Source organism: Triticum aestivum, chromosome 2A (assembly GCF_018294505.1).
Source record: "Triticum aestivum cultivar Chinese Spring chromosome 2A, IWGSC CS RefSeq v2.1, whole genome shotgun sequence".
NCBI classification, from domain to species: domain Eukaryota; kingdom Viridiplantae; phylum Streptophyta; class Magnoliopsida; order Poales; family Poaceae; genus Triticum; species Triticum aestivum.
The window spans coordinates 615,508,180-615,522,545 of NC_057797.1; the positions used below are offsets into that span (position 1 = coordinate 615,508,180).

A 14,366-nucleotide genomic window follows, 5' to 3' on the forward strand; every position below is an offset into this window, starting at 1 on the left:
TTAGCGTGAATGGGCCGACCCTTAACTAAACTATAGACGCTTCAGGCGAGACCGAATGAAGGCTTGAGAGCGTAGGAAGAGAAGGAAAGCAAGCGCTTGCTCGCCTGGGTGGTTGGGCTGCAAGCCCATGAGGATGGAAGGGAAGCAGGAAAAAAATAGAAATAGAAAGTGGTTGGGCTGCGGCCTGGGAAAGAAAATAAATAATTAAGAAAGAAAATCGCAAAAACCGAACTCTTCACAGCCCCAACAAAATTGCAAAAATTGAACGCGCCAATGCCCATGGCTCTATTGCGGCCGTGGCCACGATGCTCGCCACACCCTATCGCTGCTTTGGCCACGACGCTCGCCGCACTTAATCCCACGCGGACTACGACCCTCCCAACTCCAACATCTTGGGAACCCCTCGCTGACACAGCAAATGACCACCGCGATGACTGCAATTGCGACGCCGTGTTAGACAAACCAAAACTGTTTGTCGCCGCCATGTCAACCGCTCAACAACCATCGAACCCCACGATGGAATGTACCCTATAGAAAACAGAAGAGAGGGATGGCAGAGCAGTGCACGCCTTACCCAATGCTAGAGCCGATGAAGAACTTAGACTCCCAGCGGTCGAAGACGCTCGAATCACCAACGAAGACAAAGAAACCATGAACCACATGCGGAGTGGAGCGCGAGACGGTGTAGGAAAAGGTGGGGGAGTGGCGTTAGTGGAGCGAGGAAGGGGGATATAGGTAACGTTCGCTCCACCAACAGTTAGCACGAACAATTTCTACGCCTCACATGGCGATCGTCGCGCCAAGATCCATGCGATGCATTTGAGGACGCAGAGCGCGTTCACGCAACATCAATATAGAACTGACACAAGTTGAGCGCGTTTTGCCTAGCTAGCAGCGCCCAGTTACTTGGGACAAACAACCTGGGACGTTTTTACTTGATAAATACATCCACACTGACAAGATTTAAAACCAGTAAAATTAATTTAGGAGACGAGACAAATCCAAACAGATAGCACTGCAGCAACATCTAGTGCGCAAAGGCTGTCGGTGTCCCTAAGCAAAATGAACAAGGGCATACTGCATTTTATTTTCTAGGGAAGCCATACACCACCCAGAACAATCGAACATTCGCTTTCCTTTGGTATTATCGTAAGTAAACACTACTGATCTCATACAGCTTGAGAAAGGAATCAGGAAGTTCCTGGCATTTCAAAGCTTGAATCACATGCTATCACATTATGTAACCACAAAGAAGGTAATGTAAACTGCGTGTAATGCAAACAATACTAAGAAGGTAATTGCAGCTCCCTCCACATTTTCACATCCGGGCTTGGGACCGGCAAAGGCAGTGTTACACCATAATAATACAAACGCCAATCATTCAGCAAAGCATACAAGACACGCAAAGCATACAAGACACACAAAGCATACAAGACACACCATCAAGCAAATGCAATATTCACACACACATAGTCACAGTCACACAAAGAGTCAGCCAACACAGAGTCACAGTGACACACAGAGTCAGCCAACACATAGAGTGACAGTCACACGCAGAGTCAGCCAACACACATAGTCACAGTCACACACACAGTCAGTCAGTCACACACACAAGACATAGAACACACACACAGTCAGTCACACACACAAAACATACACAGCCACAGACACACACAGTCAGTCAGTCACGCACACAGAGTTAGATGATTATGCCACCTAAGATGTTTTGTATGAATTCAAAAATCAGCTTCATATTAAGAACTGCATCACCTGGATCAAATGTGTCTCCCCCAATAGCGGTCATAACTTGATTGAAGAATAGAGCAACCGTCTGCAGAAAGAACAAAATAGTTAGCATGGATTGCGAATAGAGAAAGAGACTCCAAGAAATAACAAGTTACTCAAGGTAATTACCTGTTCATTAGCGATTGGAGGAAGTCCACCGAGGTAAACACGCCGAGCATGCCGAGTAGCCTAAGAAAAGAGTGGTCAGACATATGCATTACAGAACAAGAAAAATCTCAAGCACAAAGAAAAAGATCAAGCATACCTGCTGTGTCATGGCAGTGGCTGCATAGCAAGTGGATCGATGCAAAGAGAAGAAAGAATTAGGAAGTAATAACAAAACATTTTGAATAATAAAGAAGTGTGATAGATCAGGTGGGTTCATGCTGCCATCACCAAATAAACTGCAAATCTGGTTGCTTTGTGATGACAGAATGGACTATACACGATTTGACTACTAGCTACACTGAATCATAAAAGGAGCACAGTAGTCACCTGTCCTAGGGCGGATAAATTGAACATGTTTGGGAGCATGTTCAGAAACATCCCAGGATCAGCAGCAAGAAGTTCTGGTAGCTGACCTATAATGCATCAACAGAGGGGCAAAATGCATTTCAGCAAACCATACAAAAATAAAACAATCAAAAGAATACCTCTCCCGACATTGCTTGCCTACCTTGCAATGAGATCATTCTGGTGGTCCATAGTTGTTTACAAGGTCAATAATTTTGTCATCTTCCTGTAGAAAAATATCATCAATATAACTATAAAATGTGCAAAAGCTTTTTTTTCTCGAGCAAAGTCAGAATGCAATTAAAAACCTCTTGAGTCCAAGGACGTTTGATGCACTGTTAAAGAACCTTCTGCCATGGATGTAAACACTGCATCTCTGTCCTACCCGGAAATAATTCAGCTGCAAAGGTAGATACTGACACAATATGTGAGCTCACCACATTTGCATATACAGAACAACGTCCAAAGAAGTATGGCATTACTATATAACTAGCTAAAATGTTCATAAGGTATTACCAGCGTGAGATAAATATTGTGTACAAAATTGGAAGGAGTTAAATTCGAGAGGGATTACCATACACTGTTAAATAACCTTGTGCCATGGATGTAAACACTGCACCTCTGTCCTATCCGGAAATAATTCAGCTGCGAAGGTAGATACTGACACAATATATGAGCTCACCACACTTGCATATACAGAACAATGTCCAAAGAAGTATGGTGTTACTATATAACTAGCTAAAATGCATTCATAATGTATTACCAGCCATGAGATAAATATTGTTACAAAACTGGAAGGGTTTAAATTCGAGAGGGATTACCATACAAACACAGACCAAGTTGATAGGAAATCTACGGCTTCAGTTCAAACACCAGAAGCACACCATCAGAACAACCATATAACAAAACAAATTAGCCATCATGAAAACCTCCATCCACCCCTGGATTCTACACATTCTAAGCACAATCATCATACTTGATGCAGGAAAATATAGAGCAATGCATTGAAGAATGTCCAAAGGGCAATGGTACTACCAACTACAAGGTATGTAGGTCAAAAAATGACATGCCCATGACCTTATTATACAGAAATATCCATGCATTATGAGGTGCCAATAGGTAATTATGGAGCGCTTGCACAATGACACAGTCACAGTCACAGTCACAGTCAACACACAAACACACACACACAGTCAGTCATAAAATGACACACAGTCACAGTCAACACACAGACACAATGGAGCGCTTGCACACAAGAAACAGACAAAGAAACACATACACATACAGTCAGTCACACACACAAACAGTCAGTCACACACGCAGAGTCATGGTCACACACACAGTCAGACACAACGGAGTGCTTGCACACAAGAAACAGACAAAGATAGGATGAAACTAATCGAAGACATGAGAAAAAGTAAACTGTTTGTTCAAGCTTCCCGTTCAAAACCTTCAACTCTGCATTATTTTAGTTTATATAGCTTCAATTCCAAATCTCTCTCTGCATTACCCAACTACAAGCCAGGAGGTCACTACTGTTATATAAACAAAGTTATATAAACAAAGACAAGTGTAAGAGAGACAGAGCAAATTAGGAGGTACCTTTTCTTTATCACCAAATTTCAGAGTCTGCACGTACCAATATTGTATTTTGTGTCACAAGATGAACCTAAAGAGCCCACTAGGAAAATAATAAAATCAACAAATCAAATGAATCATGGAGAACATCATGTAGAATAGTAGTAGTCCAACAAATCCAAAGAAATTCAAGTATATATGTAGATAATCAGAGCTCATGTACATGCAAACCTTTCCCTCCCATAAGGTTATAAATTTGCAAGCTGAAGATCAAATTTGATTACCTCGGTTGGTAAAACAGAAAGCGAAAGGAACCCTGAGCAGTCCTCGGCATGCCAGTTTGTATGACTGTAGAGGTGAGCTAAAATTAGAATAATGAGCTGTTCAGATCAAGATGGCCCTCAGAATCAGCTGTCTTCTATTTATGCTTGAAGTCATCATGACCAATTAGTCTTGGAATTGCCAAAATATTGCTGGTGCCATAGACATCTAACTTCTTTCTCAAAGAAATATTCCAATAGAATTATCTGTCCTGGAAAGACATACTATTAACATGAATACTTGTGAAGTGAACAAGGAAAACATGGCTAAATAAGCGTTTTGAGACTACAGACATCAGCATCGCAAAATGTAAAAAACATATTCCAATGATTCTTTGTAGAATTATCAGTCCTGGAAAGAGTACCATACTATCAACATGAATACATAATCTTGTGAAGTGAACAAGGAAAACATGGCTAAATAAGCATTTTGGGACTACAGACATCAGCATCACAAAATGTAAAAAACATAAATATACCCGCGCTGTAAGCAAACCCAACCCATCAGTGTCCTTAGCAACACAAGGAAGAGCAAATGTGACATTTGTCTATATCCTACCTGAAATACTTAGAAAAAGCATTATTCCAATGACTGGACATCAATAATACAAAAAAAGAATATGATATCCACATAAGACATAACGAAACATAGATATCACAAAAACTGTATTGTCAAACACCACGGTAAACATGATTATTATGATAAGAAAAATAAGGAACAAAAACAGGGAAACGGGTGTTGTGATGAGTGAGTGAGATAAATAAGATAGGCATGGGATGCATTGGATGCCAAATCCGCCACACAAAGGAGTGGAAGCCAAGCAAGTGAGTGTTACAAGAGTCAAACTTTCCTGCTTAGCCTATCATCATCTATCAACCAGGAGAGAAGCCTGACCAGTGCACGTCTCTGGATCCCTGCCTGCTCGAAACGGCCTACATGGTTTGCATCCCATATAATGGGGAGACGACATTGGAACACAAGCAAAGCATGAAGAAGAAACCAATTGGACAGACCATATAAGCAGTAACACAATCAGAATCACCCCATCTAAGCACAACAGTCAACCACACAGTCACACACAGCCAATGGAGCGCTTGCACATATGAAGCGGACAAAGAAACATACATATATAGGGGCACATCACACATACACAAACAAACATAGATAGGGGTACAAACAGAAAGCTACATGCAAGACCGAAGTATAAATTCAGAAAGCTATAAAGAAGTTCCAGAAAGTGAAACCGATTTGAACTAGCACGACAAACTGACATTGGTCCCTCCAATTTCGAAACTAGACCCGATCGTTCTTACAACCCTCACGCCGACGCGAACACAGAACACATGATCTGGAATGTCTAAGATAACAGAAACAGACGTAGAAATTTCTCAAAGAGAAATTTTAGTTCACAAACCAGACAGATACCCGAGACGAGACGACCCAAGAACATGCGAGCGCATCAGGGCAACAATGAGGACGATAAAAATCTAATCAAAAGCGACTCTATCCAAACGGACAACAGCAAGGAAAAGCAGAATCAAAGGGCAAAGATGCTGCCAACCACAAAGGTATGTAGGTCACAACATGACATGCCAATGACCTTATATAGAAAGATCCATGCAAATATCAGAATAGGCAGTTATGGCTACAACACATCTAAAAACAAAGTTCTCAGAAGTAGCAAAATTTGGCTAAATAAATGTTTACTTGTGTTGAACATAAATTAAATTAAAAAATTAGCAGATTTACAGTATATTAGATCACAACCAGGTTATAAACAAACATAGCATAAAATCTATATGCAATCCAAATCCTAATCACGCCCAGGCTTCACAAGTGCATGGCTTACATAGCGACAAATACAGAAGTCAGCATTCTCGATATTTTAACCAGTGAGTAAAAAAATTTGCTCCAAGTTGATGCCATAAAATTTAACAGGACAAACAAAAGGGACATGACAAAAGTGAGCAGCATTGATAAAAAACATGTGATGAACGTGCTTTCACAGATAAATAAATTCCGCTCACAACAGAATTATATGCCCAGGTGTCAATGAAATAATTCTGGAGTTATGCTATGCAATCTAGAACGAAGTGTAGGGGGGACTAACTAGCAGCACCTCATCTAGTACTCGTATGAAAATGGAAATAGCAACAGAAGGAAACCTTGTCCAACAGTAGCAGCAGCAGGTGTTCAATTAGTCAGGCAGCAGGCCACATGGTTTGCACTCTGCTCTGCCTGCCTGCAAGAAATGGCATCCACGGCCTACATGATTTGCACCCCTGAACACACATCACCATATATCGGAACATAAGCAAAGCATGATTGGAAGTAATAACGGATTGAAAAGAGCAGAAGCAGTAACACCCATCAGAAGAACCGTAAGGAATCACCCCTGCATCTGGGATGAGAGCACACACGCCTGCCCAAAGTGGAACAAGCTAGCCGGCACAATCACAGAATCGACAGAGGAACCAGATTATCAAAGGGCACATCTCTGACGGACGAACACGAACAAGCATAGTCGTTTGAGATCTGAAAAAACTGATGAACAAGGCAAAAGGTGACATGGACTAGGAACCGAGCTGAACTAGCACGACAAAATAATAATTGCTCCCTGTCTCCCCATCTCCGCCCATAATCCAATTTCAAAACCAAGACCCGACCGTTCCTGTAACACTCGCGCTGACACGAACACGAAACGCATGACCCAAAGGCAAAGTGTCTCTCAGATAACAGAAGCGCACACAGAAACTTTTCAGTCGCAAACCAGGCGGAGACCCTCGACGAGACGGACCAAGAACACGCGAGCGCATCGGGGCGACAACGAGGACGGGCAGAATCAAATCAGACGCGACTCTAAACTGACGATGGCAAGGACGAACGGAATCATATCAGAAGCGATTCTAAACTGACAAATCGAGCACGAGCAAAGTGAAATCAGACGAGACTCTACACGGACGAACGGCGGCGAGAACGAGCAAAATCAAATCAGGTGGGATTCTCTATCTAAACTGGCGACGGCGAGGACGAGCAAAACCAAATCCAGCGATTCTAAACGGTCGAATCGATCGAGCGAGGACGAGCAAGATAAAATGCGACTCGAGGAGGACAGAGGCAGGCAAACCCGGACGAAGAGAGGAGGAGGAGGAGGAGCAAACCGGGCAGAGCGTGGCGAGGAGGAGAACGGCACGACCCGGACGAAGAGTGGAGGAGCAGCAGACCGGCCCGAGCACGGCGAGGAGGAGAAAGGCTCGGCCCGGACGAAGAGTGGAGGAGGCGCAGTCGCGCAGACCGGTCAGAGCGCGGCGAGGAGGGCGAAGGCGTGGCCCGGTCGAAGAGAGGAGGAGGAGCGGACCAGGCATAGCGCGGCGAGGAGGCGAGAGGCGCGGCGCGCACGAAGAGAGGAGGAGGAGCGGGCCGGCCAAAGGGCGCGCCTTTATAGCCGGGGCAGAGGCGGTGCCGGACACGGCTTCGACGAGCAGGCCTCGCATGGAGGCGGAAGTAAAGAAGGAAAGTGGAGCGTGGAGGGCGTGGGTTCGGGCCGGATCTGGATCGGGTGGGCAGCCGAGGGCGGCGGCGGTGCTTCCCGTTGGGATTTGGGGGTGGACAGGGGAATTTCCTTTTTCTAGGATGGACACGGGGATTTCTACAGTGGCGACCGTGCCGTGCCGTGTCTTTTTTAGGGGAGTCCGTGCCGTGTCTTAGAAATGTATGCATTTTAGGCGCCTCCTGAAGCACGCCTATGCACACTTATCTTGTCCGCACATTTAGCTGTTATATTTAGTCCTCGATTTCACTCATGTACATTAATATGGGTGTATGTTATAACATTAGGGTCTCTTGCTCTCTTGGATGTAGCCATTTAGTATATTCACTACAATCATTCCTTGATGCATCGATAAGAAAGAGAAAAAAATATAGATAAGCTTTCAACAGAATCAATTTCATTCTGTGTATTGTGTGTATGATAGGTTGCTCTCAATTTCATTGTGTATGTATGATAGGTTGCTCTACCATCTACAAAACAGAGAAATGGAAAACGGAGAGAGCTTCCATTAGATGGAAACAAATTTGCACTTTACACCAAGACTGTTTTTTGAAACATGTTCATAACATTCCAGTCAAAAAAAACATGTTCATAACATACATGGCATGGATCAATAAGACGACAAATGTCAAACTACTTTCTTTGCCGTCTTTGTTGATCGGTCACATCTACAGATCTAAATTCACTCAACAAGTTCGTTATTTCCAGAGCCATTAATCCATAAACCATAAAGGACCTACAATCAATCAAACATACCAAGACCGATAGCATAATTAATCTATCCAGATTGTCAAACACGCCAGGATGCAAAACCATAACTAAAACGCACCGAGGACAACAAAAACAGGCACTGAGTGACCTAAGTATTTGATGCACTTCAGATTTGAGCACTTGCTTTCCACTATAGATGCATACTTTGTGATTTACTTGCTGAATGCATTACGTAAATATAACACAATATAAAATAGGCCAGCACATACGAAAATCTGGTGTTGTTCAGTGAAGAAATACGTCAAAGCATATGTTCAGCTTACACAAAAGTAGAATGGCTACGACATTTGCCCCCGGATGTGCGAAATCGAACCCTGCAGGCAGTACACGGGTCACACTCGACACGAGGAGGAGCAGTCAATTGGTTCTTTGCTTAATTTGTACTCCCTCTGTTTAGAAATACTTGTCATCAAAATAAATAAAAGGGGATGTATCTAGATGTATTTTAGTTCTAGATACACTCCTTCTTGTCCATTTTGACGACAAGTATTTTCGGATGGAGGGAGTATACGACATGCAGATGTTAGAGTAGTCCTGAGCGTCACACCATCAAACTCTTGCATGTAGTGGATCACAACATCACATAGAACCCGCTTTCAGCACTGCATTTTTCATAGTATGCGTCATTCATCAAAGTCAGAACCAGCACCATAGTGACCAACAACATGAACATGAGCATACCTGCTGCAGTTTTTATGCATCTCAGAGTTGTACTTATAGGTCCATGGGTAAGTAGCAGAATGCCAGCACCGGAAGAATTCTAGGTTGTGCAGAAGCAGAATAAACTTGCTGATCCGTGTGTGCTTCTTCATTATATACCTTATCGACGACAATGCCTCCATTGGGTCGATGACATAAAGAGTTCTCGCAGCAATATCGATCTCACAGAGGCACCAACCCTCACCACTATCAGTGGGACCACAAACTGCAGAAGAAACAAGAAGCACAAAATAAGGAAGATGGGCACAACCTTAATCGTTGACCACATGCAACACACCAGTGTATGCCGGATACACACTGTCATGTGCCTAGGGTTCTTCGCTCGATTGGGGAAATCTTTTACCAGAACTGCCTAGAAAAACGAATGAGCCTGTTGACCAGCTTAACCCTCCCCGCTTAGTGTCCATGTCGCGTGATGTTGGTATATGACCTCACGGAACGTGCACTGTCGACGTGGGTCAGCCCCTCGACCATACGGGCCCGATACTTTTCTTCTGGACAGAGTACATGCCCGACAATATGTTCAACAACTCGTATCCCAGCGCCCCAACGGCTCGTACTACGCCGGGATCCGGTCCGGCGACGTCCGGCTCGGCCTCGGCACCTTTCGGACTGCGCACGAGGCCGCCCGCGCGTACGACGCGGCGGCGAGGCGCCTAGACAGGTCGCGCGCGCAGATGAACTTCCAGGACGTCCACACGCGACAGCAGGCGCAGGACGTCGCCCCTCGGCCTCGTCTTATCACGGATCAGGACCGTGCGGAGCACGCTCGGCTGCAGCGCCACCTCCTCATCGCCGAGGAGGACGAGCGGGCCATGGCGGAGTGGCACCGGCGCCACCCGGAGAACGTCGCCGACGAGCAAGCCTACTGGGCGAAGCAGACGGCAAAGCGCCACGAGGAACGGTTGGACAGGCACCGGCGGAAGGCCCTGGCGTTATCGCAGTGCGTTATCGTTGAAAATGGTGGGCAGTCGATCTTTACGCATAATGATCCACGTTGGGACGACATGTGGCTCAATACCTCGGACTAGACCAGCGAGGATGACGATGATGACGACTGGGAGTAGGTTGTAGTTTTTATCTAGTTGCACTATCTAGTATTTTTTTTATGTCGTTGCACCGTAGTTATCTATCTATGCTTTGGAACTATGTAAAATATCTATGTATCATTTTATCTATCAATGTAAAATATCTATTGAAAAAGGCATGAGGATTTTTTTCTATGTGCATATTTTAGCGCGACTGCTGGAGCCAGCGCTACCGGCCGCGCAAAACCAGGCGAAAGGCGCGCGGTAAAGTAGTTTTTAACGCACAGCGCGTAGCATGGCTGTTGGAGATGCTCTTAGGTCATGCCCAATCTCCGTTCAGTTATTTTTCTCCCACATTTTTTTTACTCTGACTAGCACATTAAAAAGTGATGAGGTGGATGCAGCGAGGGAGCGCCCTTTGCGCCACCGCTAATGGGTTTAATTAATTAATTCACCTTCACAGGAATAAAATCTTGGCGCGCGGACTTTTGCTCCACATCTTCCTCCACACTTTTGCTCTTGCCACAGCGTGACGAATGCAATGTCGCCTTTGAGGAGCTTGCCGTTGGAAGAAACTGAAGGAGCAAAGGGCCCACCAAAATACTTGTGTCCTCGAGTTTATAATTGATATGTTTACAACTTATTATTATTATTATTCTATACCTACTATTAAAGGAATAGATATTCTTGATTTGGTTCCGCTTTGTTTCGTCCCCTTTTGAGTATTTTTACATGCACTATTTTTTAAGTTTTGTCTGTTTGACAAACATACGTGCAAACAAATAAAACCGGAACAATACAAACGAAACCAGGACGTACCTATAGAGAAAACTTAATTGAAACAAAAGCAAAGTGGCTGGCCACACGTTGTAACCTCTGACCCAAAAAAATATACATGGAAGTCCGAACTAGCTACGAGCTGCCAGGTGCCGGCTAGCTTGATTCTTTCCCAGCCAAACACATGAGTACATGTTTAAGCAGGCTGGTGGATCCGGCGGCGACTACATGGATTGATTAATTGCTTCATGAGAACTTGCACATGATTCAACTAGCAGGTGCACAACCGTAGCTTCAATGAGTCAAGTTAGTCTTTTATTAATAGATGCTTCTTTTTTTTCTTTTCTTCTCTTTCTAGCCGAGCATCCATGTTTCAGGTCTTCATAGCTAAACTGACTACACAATAAGTAATTGTTCTACAAAGAAGAGAAAATAAGGTATTTTCATATTCCAACAATTCTGTTTTTTCGCTGGCTCATCTATTTCTATCTGACATGATATGGATTTTGCATAACTCGAAGCATGCTAGACAAATATTTTGCAAGGATTGGGATCCTCTGAATGCAATGCAGATTAGCATGCATGTTACCTTTCTTTGTTCATCTTCAAGGAGAATTGCTTTTTTTGTTCATCTTCAAGGCCAAAATCATATTATTATTTTCATCGTGCTTTCAGGAAATACTTACTTATGCTAATTTGCATATCTTGGTATATACAAAGGAGTAACTGAACAACTACCTGTGCAAGCTCATATTGATCAATCAAGGTTAGCTTTTCTATAGCATTGATTGTTGAATAGTCATGCAGAGTAGCCTTTTGCAAAGATGGTGAAAGCACCAAATTTTTATTCATTTGGGAATAATTGATGTGTATCATAAATCAAATCACCGCTTATGGTTTAGGTTGTGTTTAGGCTCAAATCATCACTTGCTTACTGGGATAGGAGAGTGAGGTGATTTTTTTTTCTCCCGTTGCAACGCGCAGGTGGCACTTTCGGATGTTATTATGCCATGATGATGGTCGTTTCGATGGACAGTGGGCATAATAATTTCTCTCCCGTTGCAACGCACGGGCATATGTACTAGTCTTATATAAAAGTGTACAACTTTTCAGCCCTCTAAACTTGGTATTCGTTCGTCACGCGTTTGGTTGGAACTCAGGTAACGTATTCACTATTGTAATGAGAATACACTGTATTAGATTAGAGGTAGTTGAATACGAGATGTGTTTGGTTCACGCAAGGGAGTAGAAAGCCGTGGAGTACCATCGTCAGCCTTGTTGACCGATGCCGGATGATTGGAGGACGGACGACTGCTCCGATGGCTCGTGACAGTAAATGAGATCACTGGCCGTTCACAACAATTGCTACTGCTCACGGCGGCGCTGCCCACGGCTGCGGCGAAGAGAGATCGGCGGCGCCGTCCACGACGGCGGAGGCGATGGAGATCGGCGGCGCTCGGCGGCGGAGGCGAATGGATATCAGCGGCGCTCAGCGGCGGAGGCGAATGGATATCAGCGAAACTCGAGCGGCGGAGAAAAATGGAGATCGGCGGCGCTCGGCGGCGAAGGCAAACAGAGGGACGGCGATGGTACTGCTCATGGCGAGGGAGATCATCGTCGCTGCTCCTTCGTCCTTATGGTGAAGAAAACGATCAGAAAGAAAACGATCAGGATGCGCGGTATTGGATACCAGGCTGTATCGGGTGTTTTCGGTTTTGTGAAAGATGTTTTCCGATTACACGGGAGCTGAAACCGAAGTGGCCGAAACAAACGCTGGTAACGTAATCGTGAGCCGGTGTATTCGGAAGACAGTGAGAATATCGCGAACCAAACGCGTCGTTATTTCCTAGGCATACATGATGAGGTAATCAATCTGGTCCACATTTGAAAACTCACGATCGAAGACACTCCGAGATGACAACGTTGCACTCTACTCAGTCCTGTGACTCTAGTGCTGCTTCTCGTGGGCTTCCCTCCTTTGCTGGGCGATGAACTCGAACAAGCTACCATCGAAGCAGCGGCGAACAGCTTCTCTGGAGACGAAGCCCTCCTCGTCCTTGCAAGCACGTACAGCAGTATCCACTCTCCCTTGCTCACCAACCTGAACACTCATCAGTTCAGGCCAAACATGAGTGAAACAACGTCTTCAGTAGAGGAATCTTTTGCCTCCGTTTTATTTAAATAATAATAATTCGATGATGAAGCAGAAATGAGAGTTCCTAAGTGCTCACCACCCAAAGAAGTCATACTGCAGCCTGTTGCCTTCGGTCATCCTCCAGATGTCGCCAAAGCTGAGCTTGTCCGGCGCCGTGCGGGCGTACTTACTGAAGATGCTCTCGAAATTTACCGGCATGAACCTATATTTTGTTTCACAGTTGTAGTTAACCGTTAACGTACCTCCTTTAGAACTGAGAGATGGTGTAGATAGTAGTAGTAAGCGAGTTTGGAGTGTGGATTTTAGTTACCTTCCCTCCGTGTCGTACGTCGAGGAGTCGCTGCCATGCTTATCCTTGTGGATGTTCTTGATGTGTATGGGGAACAAGGGAGATGGTATCCAGCTCTGTATATACCCATCATGAAAAGCAAAGGTGAATAAGAGCTAGCTTTGGTGAAGCTTTTAAACAACAAAAATGTCGAGTATAGAATAATATATATTTTTGCGGGGGATAGAATAATAATATATATTTTTAACAAGTTTCGGCTCCTTTTGTACTTACAGGTAGAGTTGGGAAGCTTAGACCAATATTTATGGCAATTGCCGCTATAAAACACAAGATCACGTTGAAGCCCAGCGACCGCATTCCTAGAATTCGTGCAACATAAGTTACATAACCAATCAAACCGTCAACGGATAAGTGCACAGGGTACGCATTCCCAGAACCCTACGGATCACCATGCGTTACCTCGGTAAGTCTCCCAGGGATAGACGATGCCGTCGCCGTCCAGGTCGAAGGACACATGCTGCTGCAGCACGCTCTTCTGGCCGTGCTCGTGCCCCTCCCCGCTCTCTCCTTCAGGATGGTACACATCGGGCACGGCCAGAGCTCGAGCCAAGTCTGCATGATACGGATGCATGTGTGTTGGTTATGTTTGCTTTGCTGATGAAAGTTGAAACCAACGCCCTCTGTGTGGCCGAAAGCACGTACAGTAAGAATTATCCGAAGGAACGGGGCAGGCACTCACATGGCTTGGGAAGGCGCAGCTCCAGGTCTGCCCGGACCAGCCGCTCGGCCGTCACCGGCGCCTCCTCCGCCACCGTCGACGTTGCGTCGCTGGGCGCCTTATCTTCCTCCGCCATAACCCGCTCTCTCTCTCTCTCTCTC

General features: G+C 44.8%; 1 long non-coding RNA gene and 1 pseudogene across 14 annotated transcripts; both read right to left on the reverse strand.

Annotated features, from left to right (window-relative positions):
- Positions 1-1,502: 1,502 nt before the first annotated feature.
- On the reverse strand, positions 1,503-7,592 carry LOC123189775 (uncharacterized). Of its 14 annotated transcripts, none has more exons than XR_006495991.1 (10): positions 4,676-7,592; positions 4,161-4,403; positions 3,901-3,967; positions 2,873-2,943; positions 2,607-2,698; positions 2,462-2,524; positions 2,281-2,366; positions 2,051-2,070; positions 1,915-1,974; positions 1,503-1,831 (listed from the first exon to the last, which is right to left on the reverse strand). It is a non-coding gene; the product is annotated as an uncharacterized lncRNA (long non-coding RNA). The 14 variants fall into 14 exon arrangements; XR_006495990.1 differs by having other exon boundaries at positions 1,510-1,831; positions 3,901-3,979; positions 4,676-7,591; XR_006495988.1 differs by having other exon boundaries at positions 1,510-1,831; positions 3,901-3,979; positions 4,161-4,408; positions 4,676-7,591.
- A 5,284-nt stretch (positions 7,593-12,876) lies between these two features.
- LOC123185709 (peroxygenase-like) lies at positions 12,877-14,360 on the reverse strand (annotated as a pseudogene).
- Between the last annotated feature and the right edge of the window lie 6 nt (positions 14,361-14,366).